General features: G+C 48.6%; 1 protein-coding gene across 8 annotated transcripts in view; it reads left to right on the top strand.

Annotated features, from left to right (window-relative positions):
• Window positions 1–13,223, top strand: part of DAB2IP (DAB2 interacting protein) — a 188,226-nt gene that overhangs the window by 75,221 nt on the left and 99,782 nt on the right. The gene's annotated exons all lie outside the window — the stretch shown is intronic.

The raw sequence follows: 13,223 nt of genomic DNA, 5'->3' as shown, positions 1-13,223 counted from the left end.
TGGGGTTAGAACATGCCTTTTATGAGAGGCAAGATGGTGACAGCGTTTTTAAATGTTTTATTTTTGAAAGAGTGCAAGTGGGGAGGGGCCGAGAGAGGGGGACAGAGGATCCAAAGAGGGCTCCGTGCTGACAGCAGTGAGCCCGATGTGGGGCTTGAACTCACAAACCGAGAGATCGTGACCTGAGCTGAAGTTGGAGGCCCAACCGACTGAGCCACCCGGGCGCCCCAAGATGGTGATAGTTGTTTGACCATTGTATTTGGCAAGACCAGTAGTCAGAGGCCCTATTGTTGCCTGTTCCCACATGATGCTATGGCGTTGTTTTTGCTCATGAAAATTGAACTGGGTCGTGAAATTCCAAATTGGTAGGAGCCTGGCACTCAGGAGAGCAAGAAAGTGGTGGGATAAGTCCTTCGGAAAGACCTAGGTGAGTTTAGAGCACTTGGGGCGGGGTGGGAGCCGGCAGAGCTGTGGGCTCGACTGGCAAGCCTACTCTGGCTCTTGATGCTTGGGCAGAGGGCTGGGAGTGGTGTGCCAAGCTGGACCATTGGAGAAGTTGGGTGGGAGCTGAGGTCCAAGAGAAACTTGAGTTTCCCGAACTATCTCTGCGGTCACAGATCCACTGGTGTTTAGGCACCTGATTGGAGTTGCAGCTTTAACAGCAAGCAGGTTGGGGCACGAGGCCCTCCCGCAGCGGCTCTCCCGGGATGGCGCCCTGAGCTCCAGAGGACCTAGGCTGTGGCCCCCAGTCCCACCCACACAGACAGCGCTGGGGCTGGGGGCCTGGGAAGCCCCTCCCGGGGACGTTATGGAGGCAGCTCCTGGGTTACCGACGGTCCCCAGGGGAGATCACCAGTTAGGGCTAAACCCCTCTATCTCCTCTTTTAAAACAAAAAAATTTTTTAATGTTTTTATTTATTTTTGAGACAGAGAGAGGCAGAGCATGAGCAGGGGAGGGGCATACAGAGAGAGGGAGACACGGAATCCGCAGCAGGCTCCAGGCTCTGAGCTGTCAGCACAGAACCCGACACGGGGCTCGAACCCACGAACCGTGAGATCATGACCTGAGCCCAAGTCAGACCCTCAACTGACTGAGCCACCCAGGCACCCCTGTGGCTGTTTTCATGTTACTTTGGCAGAGTTGAGTCGTTGAGAGATGCCTAAAATATTTGCTCTCTGATGCTTTATGGGAAAAATTTGCTGACCCGTGGGGTGTGGCTAAAGTGCCCTGTCCTCTCCCCAGGGATAATCAACCTCCCAAAGGCAGTGTGTGTCCAGCCCACCTGTGCTTTTATGCTTTTACTGGGTAGGCAAACCCTTCCAAAAGTGTAATATGGCACGATTTTAAAGAACGGATGTGGAGAACCTGCGCCCAGGCGGAGGCGAGCAAACAGGTGTCTGCACCCTGGGAGCTCCTTACGTTCCCAGCACACAACACATGGCCCCGCTCTGCCTGCCCCGGGACAGGCCCTGAGGCTCCAGACCAACGAGCTGCGGGGGAAACACAGCAATAGAAACGGAGGAGGTGACCCTGTAGACCAAAGTTCCTAGAGATCCTTAGAAAGCAAAGGAGGAGAGAGATTCGGGGACCAGAGAAGCCTTTAGGCTATGAGTCCTTGGAGTGACCAGGAACTCCGGAGCTTTCTGGAAGGCTGGGAAGTCCTTGAAAGTGAGGCACACGTTAGGATGAGGAATAGGAGGCATACACTGTCAAAGGCAATTGTTAAGAGGCTCGAGTCGAGGGTCCTAAAGAAGAGCTGGTGACAGTGTCTACAGATGCGGAGAAGTTTGCAGGACTTATCCTGGACTGTCCATGAGGCCGGCCAGGGGCCAGGGGCCAGGGGGCAGACCCCACACTGTGCTTTTGGAGAGGCCCCTTCGTGAGGTCCCGGGATGTTAACTGAGAGGAACGCTGTTTCCTTGGCTCTTCCCTCCACCTCCTGAGTACCAGCAGCCTTTCCCCTCCACGTCCCCTCTAGGGGAGCTGCTGTGCCCTCCCCCAAATGCTCTGGGCGGGGATGGGTACCCTGGACATGCCCCTCTCCCAGCAGACCCACCCCCAGCAAAGTCGCCTGACTTTGAACCAACGTCCTGAACTTAAAGACAACTTGAACTCTGATCCCAGTTCCACTGGAGAGACAACAGACTGTTAATAGTTCCATGGTCTCAAGACTCCTTTCCTTCCCCACGCCCACCATCATGGAAACAAAATGTGATACGCAGTGAGGCCTCCCTCTTCTCCTTCTGCCTTGTGGCTGGGCTGTGATGGGACCTGGAAACGTAGAGAGAGACCAAGGGCAGGGAGGAAACTCAGCTTCCTAGCTGATTTGGGACCCGTTGTCCTGTCACTCATCTGTGCATGGAGGCTCATTTCCCATCATGGTGCAAAACCCTTAGGTTCAGAGATTATGGGGCCTGAATCCCGCCTTCTGCATTCCTAGCCCTGTGGTCAGGGTTCTGAATCTGTTTCTTCCTGTGGCACAGTCGCCGTCCCCACATCTGTTTCTCCCCATTTCCTAGTGGGCCAGTTTTTATCACTACAGGTATCCAGTTCTGGTGCTAGCTATTGAAAAAACTATCCTTCACAACATCAATTTACTTTTGCATTTTTTTTCCAAAAATCAATTGACCATATACGTGTTGCAGAGTTTCCACAGGCTCTTCTGTTCCATTGATCTATGTCCTTATGCTAATGCCACGAGGTCTTGATTGCTTTAGCTGTATTTCAAGACTCTAAAGTATGTCTGGAAAAGCAAGTGATGTAAGTCTCCCAACCAGTTTCTTCTTATTCTAGATTGTTTGGCCATGCTAGGTCCTTTGCTTTGCCATCTGAATTTAAAATTGAGCTTGTCAGCATCTTCAGAAAGCCTGCGAGGATTTTAATTGGGATCTCACTGAATCTATAGATCAGTTTGGGAGAAATGCCGTCTCAACAACACTGAGTGTTCCCAATCCACAAAATGGTGTATCTCTCCATTTATTTGGGTCTTTTTAAAAAAAGCCTCCCAGGACTATATTTTTAGTTATTAGTCTTGTACTTCTTTTATTAAATTTACTCCTAAGTATTTTTGATGGTCTTTGTTAATTACCCTGAAGGATGGAGATGTTAGCCTACTTGCAAACTAGCAGCTTAGCCTGGTTTTTTCACGGCAGGCTGGCAGAAGATACGAGCCCCGTGGTTCAGAGACAAAGGACTCTGAGCATAGCAGGTAGCGTGAGCTTCATGTTTACATTGGTCCCCTTTTCCCCCAAGTTCCTAGGGCAGTCACAGATGGTCTGTTCCAGAACATAAAATGATCGCTCTGTTGTTTTTCCAAATTATAGCGTCATGTCCCTTACAGGATCTCGGGGGTCAGCTGTTCCTCAGGCTAAAAATTATACAAAGAACTGAAGTTCGGTTTGCTTTAGCATCAAACCATTAAATTAGAAACTTGGAGATAATTTAAAATTTGAATTCCAAGTTGTCATGTACCGAAAGGTAAAGAGTTTTAAAGTTATATGTAAAAAAAATCAATATATACACACTTAAAGCTTTATGCCCATTTTAATTTGTCAGAAAAAATAAAGGCTGTTATATCTATAGCCATGTTCTAATTTAATAGTATGGTTTTTAAACAAAAGTGTAAAACAGTAAGTCCTGAGGTTGAATTTTGGGGAAAAAATAAATAGCTTATATTTTCTGAATGGAATGAAAGATAGGATAAATTTAATAACACATCTGAATATTTTAGGTTTAGATAATCATGGTTCCCTCTGGAGTGCTATCATTAGAACTTATATGCCCTAGAGGAAGGATGATTGATGTAAATAGTATCTATACTGAGGATAAATACACAGGGTGCTGAAAAGATGAAATGTTCTCCAGGCACAGATGTGAAAACATCTCTAAGTTATACTGCGGAATAGCCAGCAAAGGTACCCTACCCTCTTGTGGTTTCCAGGTATATGTGGTTATCATGTATGTCCTTTGATAACAAGTACATCGTGGAGAAAGACACAAATTTACATCATATAGGGTGATGAAGATTTCTAGAAGGAAACTTGTCTCCTTTTTTTAAAGCAGCTGTCCCTTTGGAGAACGAGAGACGAGACACCTGGAGTGTCCCCTGTCTTAAATCGGCCAGTGATCTGACAGTGCTATCCCTCTATCTTTACTTTAGTGTAATTAGAGTAAGTCATGCTTTTATCAGTGGCTGTATTGGTTTCTTGTTGCTACTGTAACAATGACCATAAATTCAGTCTCTTAACACAACACAGATTTATTATCATACGGTTCTGGAGGTCAGAAGTCTGAAACCAGTGTCCCTGGGCTAGAATCAAGGTGGTGGCCAGGACACTCTTCCCCCTGGAGGCTCTCGGGCAGAGTCAGTCTCCTTGCCTTTTCCAGCTTCTAGAAACTTCCGGCTGGAAGTCTTTAACCCCCCCCCCCCCCCCCGCCTCCCAACCTCTGTTTCCTTTACTACAGCGCCAGCTCTGCCTTCTCTGACCTTCCTATCTTCCTCTTGTTGGGATAACTTTGGGTCCAGGAGGTAATCCGAGGTAAACTGCCCATCTCAGGATCCTTGACTGAATCACATCTGCTGAGTCCCTTTTACCACACGCGTGACATATTCACAGATTCTAGGGATCAAGATGTGGGCTCTTAGGGGCCCATTATTCTGCCTACCGCAGGTGGGTAAGGTTTAGTAACCTCTAAGGAACACCTGTCTTTCTCCCAAAGACAGATGACCAAAGGCTGAACTGGAAAAAGTGTGCAGGAGGAGGCCCTCTTTATTCAGCTAACTGTTAGAAGCAGATAATAATAAAGGACGGATTTCTTCATTAACACACACAAAGATGGACACAGAGGCATCTAGTTGGACTGCTGTGTCTGGAAAGTTCTAACAACGTGAAGATTCCATGGCCTGTTGCCATGGTGATTTTACCTTTGGCTCTTCCTGCTGTTTACCTGGCCACTCCCGCAGTGGAGGGCGGGGAGGAGGGTGGGGACCAGTCTTTTGGCACTCCGGGATGGGGAGCTATGTGCCCTTAGCCACCGGTTTGTTCCTAAGTCTGCTTTTTGGACTTTTCCTGATCCACTTTGTGTAACTGGTCATTTGGGGTGCCGTGACTGATTTGTTTCGTTTTCTGATTTTGTTTTTCTCTTCCTTTCCTATGTGTTCAGGCGGCACAATTCATACTGAATCATTCTACCACCTATGTGTATTTTTAATTTTACTGTTAGTTTTTGGAAGTCTAAATTATTCCTCGTTCAGTAAATGGTACAGTCATCTGCTCCTACCATAGCCCATCCCATTTTTCAAAGGCAACCTCTGATGATAATGTTTTGATAAACACACATACAAAGGGAAGGTAAAACATCGTATCAGTTTAATCACATAGACAGCAAATGAACTTCAGCCTACATCGTCTAGGGTAAGCCTTAGCAGTGATTTTTATATATCTGTGCCTCTTACCTCTACACCACTGGCGACTCTCTCTACTTAGGTGACACCGGATACCAATATATTTCTGCAGTTCGTTTCTTGGGATGGAAAATCTCAATTATTTACACACAGCTATGATCCCATGTATTCTAAACAGGCTATGCGTTAGCTTCCCATTTTGAAATTATCACAGCTATATAGGCAGTTGCAAAAAGAGTACAGAGTGGTTTCCATGCACCCTACACCTGCTTTCCCCTGATAGTTACATCCCACATGACTATCCTACAATATCCTTCAACATCAATGCCCTCCAGCCAGAAACCCACTGGGAGCACACCTGTAGTTAGACAAGTTGGATTTATTTTTTATTGTGGCAGCGAGGGACAACATATACCACCGGGAACCACAGGGCATCTCAGTCCGAATATGGTAGAAAAACACCTGCTACAGGATTTGGGCTTTGATTGGGTGCTTTTGGGGAAGTCTGAGGAAGTGGGGTCCGCTCTAGCTTGGCTGCTGCCAGAAAGCGGGGCGCTTCCATGATAGGTTATCTCAAAATTTATCTTTGGGGTAGGAGGCAAGCATGACGATAATAAAGCTGTCATTGTTAAAGCAGCAGCGGTCTGTCATTATAGCCAACGTGGGAGGGTGTTTGCTGTTTTGCGGGTGGTACAGTGACCCAGCTTTTGTCAGTTGCTTAGACAAAATTATGAAGTGGCCTTGTTTTGTCTCACTTTATCATGGTAACCTCGTCTCAGACTAGTACCCTATAAGATTGTTTATGTCCAGAAGGAGAATAACATGACGTAGCTGTGCATGTCAGGTCGGCTTCTGGATGTCAGGGGCTGTTTTCATCCACTCTTCTCTCCCCTTCTGAAACTTGGGACCGTGTATGTATAATTCTGTGCCATTTTTAGCACATGTATCCACATTCATGTAATCACCACCACAATCAAGACACAAGACTATTCTGGCACCACAAAGATCTCTGGTGATGCCCCTTTATAGCTACACCCACCTGCCCACCCCCCACCATTCCCAACCCCGGGCAACTACTATTCAACTGTCCATCTCTAGAACTTTGCCACTTTAAGAATGCCACGTAAATGGAATCAGACACTACGTGGCCTTTTGATATTGGCTTCTGCGCCCCCCCCCCACCCCCGGAGCATAATGCCCTTGAGATCCACCCAAGTTGTGGAAATCTATTAGTGCATTCTTTTTTCATTGTTGTGTAATATTTCACAGCATGTGTGTTTGTTTCTTATTGTGCGACAACAGATTAAAATTTAGCGCTTAGGGTTGATGGGGGGTGGGAGGGAGGGGAGGGTGGGTGATGGGTATTGAGGAGGGCACCTTTTGGGATGAGCACTGGGTGTTGTATGGAAACCAATTTGACAATAAATTTCATATATTGAAAAAAAAAATTTAGCGCTTAGGGGTGCCTGGCTGGCTCAGTCAGGAGAGCACACGACTCTTGATCTCTGGATGGTGGGTTTGAGTCCTATGTTGGGTGTACAGATTACTAACAACAACAACAACAACAGCAACAACAACAACAACAAAAACCTTAAAAAAATTAGCAGCTTAGGGGCGCCTGGGTGGCTCAGTGGGTTGAGCGTCTGACTTCAGCTCAGGTCATGATCTCACACTCTGTGAGTTCGAGCCCCATGTCAGGCTCTGTGCTGACAGCTGAGAGCCTGGAGCCTGCTTCTGATTCTGTGTCTCCCTCTCTCTCTGATCCTCCCCCATTCATGCCCTGTCTCCCTCTGTCTCAAAAATAAAAAATAAATAAATAAAAAAAAATAAACACTAGAAAAAAATTAGCTTAAATACAGATCTGTCATCCTAGAGTTCTGTAGGTCACAAGTCTACTGTGGGTCCCACGGGATTAAAATTGAGATGTTAGCAGGTTGGGTTCCTTTCGAAAAATCCATTTCATTGGCTGAATTCAGCTCCATGTAGTTGTAGGACCAAGGTCCTGTTTTCTTACTGGCTGTCAACAGAGGAGGGTTCCCAGCTTTTCTTGGCTTGTGATCCCCTTCTGTCATCGTTCCTCTCGTGCTCAGAACGTCTCCTGCCTCTTTCATCATTACATCTCTCTGACTCATCTTCCTGCCTTCCTCTTCCATGGTTAAGGCTGTTTCCCTCTGGATAATGCAGGATAAACTTCCGTCTCCTTAACCTCAATCATGTCTGCAAAGTCCCCATGTAAGGTAACATATTCTCAGGTTCTGGGAATTAGGAAGAAAAGTGGACTTCTTTGGGGGGGGCCAATATTCAGCCTCCTACATAGTGGATGGACCACAGTTTAACCATTCACCTACTGAAGGGTGTTTCGTTGTTTCAGTTTTTGGCTATTACAAATGTTAGGAACATTCTTGTAAAAAAAAAGCGGGGGGGGAGCACGTAAGCGGATTGCATTGCTTCCTTTGGCAACATACTTTTTTTCACTCAACATCATATTTCTGGTGTGCTTCCTGTTGATCTCACACAACCGGCTCCTTTGTAGTGCCATTGTGTGCCATGTGAACGGAGCCCCCGGAGACATACCCTCTTCCTTGCTGTATAGTATTCCTCCAAATGATTGCCCCAGGGTGTGGTGCTCCATTCCCCTCTCGGTGGACGTTTAGGCTGCTCCCAACATTTTTCTACTCCAAAGCAGTGCTGCAGGGGACATCTTCGTGCAGACGTCCATGTGCAAGGATGAAGCATCGTTCTAGACTGGACATGTAGCGGGGAGTCTGGTCCAAGGGCGCATGCGTGTGTCGGTTTCCATTAGCTCTAGCCTAATTGTTCTCCAAACCCTTCCCACTCCACTGGCAGTGACGAAGGAGCGTTCCCCATCGCTGTCAACACTGGGGTCACTGTTCTTTTTTTAATGTTAGTCTATCTGAAAGGTGGGAAATGGCATCTGGTAGTTTTAATTTGCGTTTTCCTAGTCACTGTTTCCAGCACATATGCCCACACCCCTGTCTCTCCTCTCCTTTTTCTGTACTCGTGCTGAATTCTTTTCTCCTGATGTGAGTATTAGAGGTTGCTGCCTCTACCTGTTTTTGGGCATTAAGATCTGGGCAGTACAACCCGACAACTGAAATTTGGTGTCTTGTCTGAAATTACAGGATGTTCCTCAGGCCTCCGTGTTTCCATGGGAACAAGTAACAGTCATCCTTCATGATTAGGTGGTATCCATGGCAACCAAGCCGGCAGCATTTGAATGAAACCGATTTTGTTTTATTTTATTATTATTATTATTATTATTTTTTTTTTTTTTTTGCAAACACATGAAGGTTAAAATGCATGCAGCCTGGCACTTCTGGTAAAATGGAGACTCTTTTTTCTTTTCCTCGTGGAAAGGGCATCTGGGGTCAGCTCGGCCGGCGGCCCAGTTTTGCAGGTTGGGAGCCCTGAGGTCATGTGGAGGTCACAGAGAGAGTGTGAGCTGAGAGGAGACTCCTGGGCCAGTGCTCCAAAGGTCTAGGGATGCCACCTTCACGCTGCACAGTGTTGGGTCACTTAACGTCTCCAGGATTCTGTTTGGCACTAGGTGTCTTGCTTAGACCTCTGAGGACGTGAGGCCAGTGTCTGCGTCCTCAGATTAAAAAAAAAAGTCCTGCTAAATCAAAGGACATAGGCCTCTGTGTGTTTGTCGAGGACTCAGACTGATCCCTTGCAGGCAGAATTAGGATGGGGGAAGGTGATCAACTTTCCATAAAGAAAGATTGGGGTTTTTGTCTTTGCTTTTGTTCTGGTGGTGGAGAATAGAGATAGTCACTGCCCTGACCCCCTCCTGACTCACTGGATTGATGATAAATCATGAACTCAGAGATGGAAAGGGGTTTGCCTGGAGTCACACAGCAGAGGCCAGGTGGAATCCTGTCTCCCAGTACCAGTCTTGCACCCCTCCCCACCCCCCACGCTCCAGCCACCCTCTGCCTTCTCTGAGGTCCTCAGTGTGGGTTGCTGGGGAACAGTTTAAGGGGCTTGAGCACATACTCTTACTTCCTGCCTGGGGGAAATTTAGAGGAAGTCATTTTTGCCTCGCAGAACCTCAGTTTCCTCATCTGGAAGGTGGAGCTCACCATAGCTGTCCAAGGTGTCATGTGGGGATTCTATTTGAATGGCTCCAGAACTTGCCTTCTCAGTGGGGGTGATATTACCCCAAGTAGGTGAAAAAAGTTGGTTCTCAGAAGGGAAGGGGCAAAAAAAAAAAAACTCACACTTTTTTTTTATTTAAAAAAAAATTTTTTTTTACATTTATTTATTTTTGAGAAACAGAGTGAGACATAGCGTGAGCAGGGGAGGGGCAGAGAGAGAAGGAGACACAGAATCGAAAGCAGTCTCCAGGCCCCAAGCAAGCAGTCAGCACAGAGCCTGATGCGGGGCTCGAACCCATGAACCGTGAGATCATGACCTGAGCCGAAGTCAGACGCTCAACTGACTGAGCCACCCACGAACCCCAAAATTTCACTCTTTTTACTTTCTGTACAGTACATAAAGATAGCTACTGTATATGGTATTAGAGTTTTATGGCGGGGGGGGGGGAAATCTAGAAAAAAAATGCCTAAAAAGACCTCTTAGGGGAAACGATAAGGCATAAAAGGTAAAGAAATGCTGGTTCAGAATTCCGCAATCCACAAGCTTCTTGTTAGTGTTTCAAGCCTCTGGCAGGCTTGGGAAAGCCCTTTGGGGTGTCAGATGGGGAGAGAGCCTGGCCCGGCCCAGACCCTGCCCCTGAAGACCCATGACAAGACACAGCTTCCTTCCTGGCCTCGTTTCCCCACCCCTCTGTAACGGAGTTGCCTCCGCTCCACAAGCGGGGGCCGGGTCTTAAGCAGCTGGGGGAGCCAGACTGGTCTTAAGCAGTCAGGGTCCAGCAGGAAGCAGATGGCACTTAACGCTAGGATGATTTGAGGTGTGGGCGGGTGTGGGGAACCGTGAAGAGGAGTGTGGGACCCCAGAGCCAGTGACAACCGGGGATGATCTACCAAGGCTGAGGGAGGAGAGGTGTGTGGGCGCTCAGGGGACAGGGTCCTCTTGATAGGAGCTGGGACCATTAGTGGAGGGAGGCAGCCAGTGTGGGCGACTCTTCCTCCCCCCCCCCCCGTCCGATCTCCTGCCAGGGCCCCCCACCACTGGCCTAACCTCATGGAGACTGGGGGGTCCAGAAGCTCAGCTGGTGGGGTCTACACAGGTCAGCCCCCTGGAACAGAAGGCAGGGTGGAAAAGAGTGGAGGATGGAACTGGGGCCAGTGGAAGCTGCCTGCAGAGGTAGGAAGGTCCCTTGTCACTTTCCTCTGGAGGGCAGGGCCCTGCCCTGAGCGTGCAGGGGAGGCTGAAAAGTGAGAAGATCCGGCTGTTTTGTGCAGGGGGGAGGGGACTCCTATCCCTTCCTGCAGGCTCCTCCTGCGTTTCTACCTTCTCACATGGGTGGGGTGTGGCCAGGGCTTCTGAATTGAAGTCTAAGGCTATTTTGGGAGCACCTGAGAGAGAGTCTGTGCTATAGTCCTATTGAGTTAGGGGCTAATGGACAAGTTCCTTTCCTCCGCTGTCAGCTTCCTCATCTGTACCATGGGTGGTTGGATCAAGTAACCCCAAAGGCCCCTGGCTAAGACCCAGTAGGCAAGAGGCAGTGTTTTGCACAGGGGATATCAGGTTTTGTCTCAGAGGAGAGGCAGCCTTGCTGGGTTCCTCTTGCCCTACCTGGTGGCTCCATGTATGTCTTGCCTGGAGCCATGATGGCCCACATGCCCAGGAAGGGCGGTGGAGGGATGTGTGTGTGTGTGTGTGTATGTGTGTGTGTGTGTGTGTGTGTGTGTGTGTGTGTGTGTGTGTGTTGGGGGAGGGAGACGAAGTTCCTGAGGGGCTTCTGGACGCTGAGCACAGTGCCTCATACATAGGTAGGACACAGTGGTTATGGTGGACACCCAGGTGGAGGTGATGGGGGGTGGGGGGAGAGGTGAAGGTAGACTGAGGAGCCCAAGAAGAGATTTCCTAGGGAAACCTCCAGAACGAGTGGTGTCTCCTAGAGTGTGACTAGCAGGGACTGCGGAGGAGGAGGGAAGAAGGTTCTCAGCAGGAAACACCACAAGGGAGGCAGCGAGGCCCTGGGAGATCGCAGCCACTGGGCTGGGGAGATGCTGAGTAGTGGAAGCTTTTCTGGAAGAGGTGGCCGAGGGCTGGCTAGTGCACAACTGGACCTGGTATCAGCCCCTGCCTGGTAGTCAGCTACGCCTGAACCCCTCCCCGTGGTGGCCCACTTCCCCCAGGCCCAGGGTGGCATTGCCTGCCTGGCCGTTGGCCAGGGCTCAGTACTGGAGCCTATCCTGGGGGGCGTGGTGACGGGCTCCACTCTGTCCTTCCACACTTCTGAAGACCTCTGTCCAATCTGGCTACATGGAGGGAAAGGACCGGAAAATGTAGACATTGCCGTTCTGCCTTCTGGGACAGCTTGCTTCTTGTCATCTGTTCTGTAGATGTGCACACGTCCATCCGTCCTCGAATACATGTGTCCCTGCGGATGAGTCTGCGTGGGTACCCGTTGGAGTGCCTGCATAGATGTGGACGTGAGTGTGTGGCTGGGCATGCGTCCCTGTGTGTGCACATGCACCGGGGAAGTGTCTGCCCCCCGTCCTTTTTCTTCCTTGCGAGCCAACAGGACTTTCCTGAGCAGCCCCCATGTGCCAGGCTCCACACAGGATACTGGGGATGAGATGCAGCCAGCTTGGGTACGGGCGGTAGGAGTTCCATAGCCAAGCAGAGAGAGAGAGAGAGACAGACAGACAGACAGACAGACAGGCAGACAGACATGTACTGTGTGCGAAGTGAGATCATCGGTAGGAGGCTTGGCCTGGCTGTTGCTAGAGGAGTCAGAAGGGGGCTGAGAGCTGGGGGCAGAGGGATTACCAGGGGTCTCCTCCGGGGCCTGTGGGATGGGATGGACCGGATTCCTCTGTGGGGGACCACAGCTGGAGCACAGGCAGAGAGATAGCCAGTGCCGAGCACGGCGTGGGGGAGCCAGCCAGGAAAGTGGCCAGGTCGCACTGACCTGAGAGGTTTTGAACAGGCAGGCTCAGGTCACGGCTGTGAGTTGTAAGTAAGCTGTCACCGTTTAAAAATCAAAACACTTCGTATTTTGAAAAGCTCGGGTTTCCAGCTTCTCTTGAACTGTGGGAAGCCGTGGCTACCCTGGGCCCCCCCATGGCTACACTGAAATAACCAGCTGGGTGCTACCCTTGATCCTGAAACCTACCAGCCTTTGCACTCCCATCGAGTTTAAGGCCTCTAGAAAAGAAGGTCTGAATTGGAAGCCAGAGATCACAGATTCTCATGTTTGAAGGGACTACTTGTATACCTCCAGGAACAGGAAGCTTTATTATGTCACAAGATATATGACTCGAAGTGAAGATTTAGAGAGAGCTTTTTTTAAAACACATTGGAATATACACAACTATATATATATATATATATATATATATATATATATATATATACAGACACATATATATACATATATATACACACACACACATATATATATTATATATATATACTTATATAAATTACATATATATATATATATAATGAAGTTTGCCATTTTAATCATTTTTAAGGGTACACTTTAATGGCATTAAATACATTTACAGTGCGGTGTGACCATCACTGCTACCCGTTTCTCGCTCTTTGCCATCACTCCAAACAGAAACTCTTATCATTAAGCAATACCTCCCCATTCCGCCTGCCTCCAGCCCCTAGGTTACCTCCAACCTACCTTCCATCTCTATGAGTTTGCCGATT

This window comes from Neofelis nebulosa, chromosome 12 (assembly GCF_028018385.1).
Source record: "Neofelis nebulosa isolate mNeoNeb1 chromosome 12, mNeoNeb1.pri, whole genome shotgun sequence".
NCBI lineage: Eukaryota > Metazoa > Chordata > Mammalia > Carnivora > Felidae > Neofelis > Neofelis nebulosa.
Note: the sequence above shows the minus strand (reverse complement) of the source record. Positions and strands in the feature narration are given on the sequence as shown.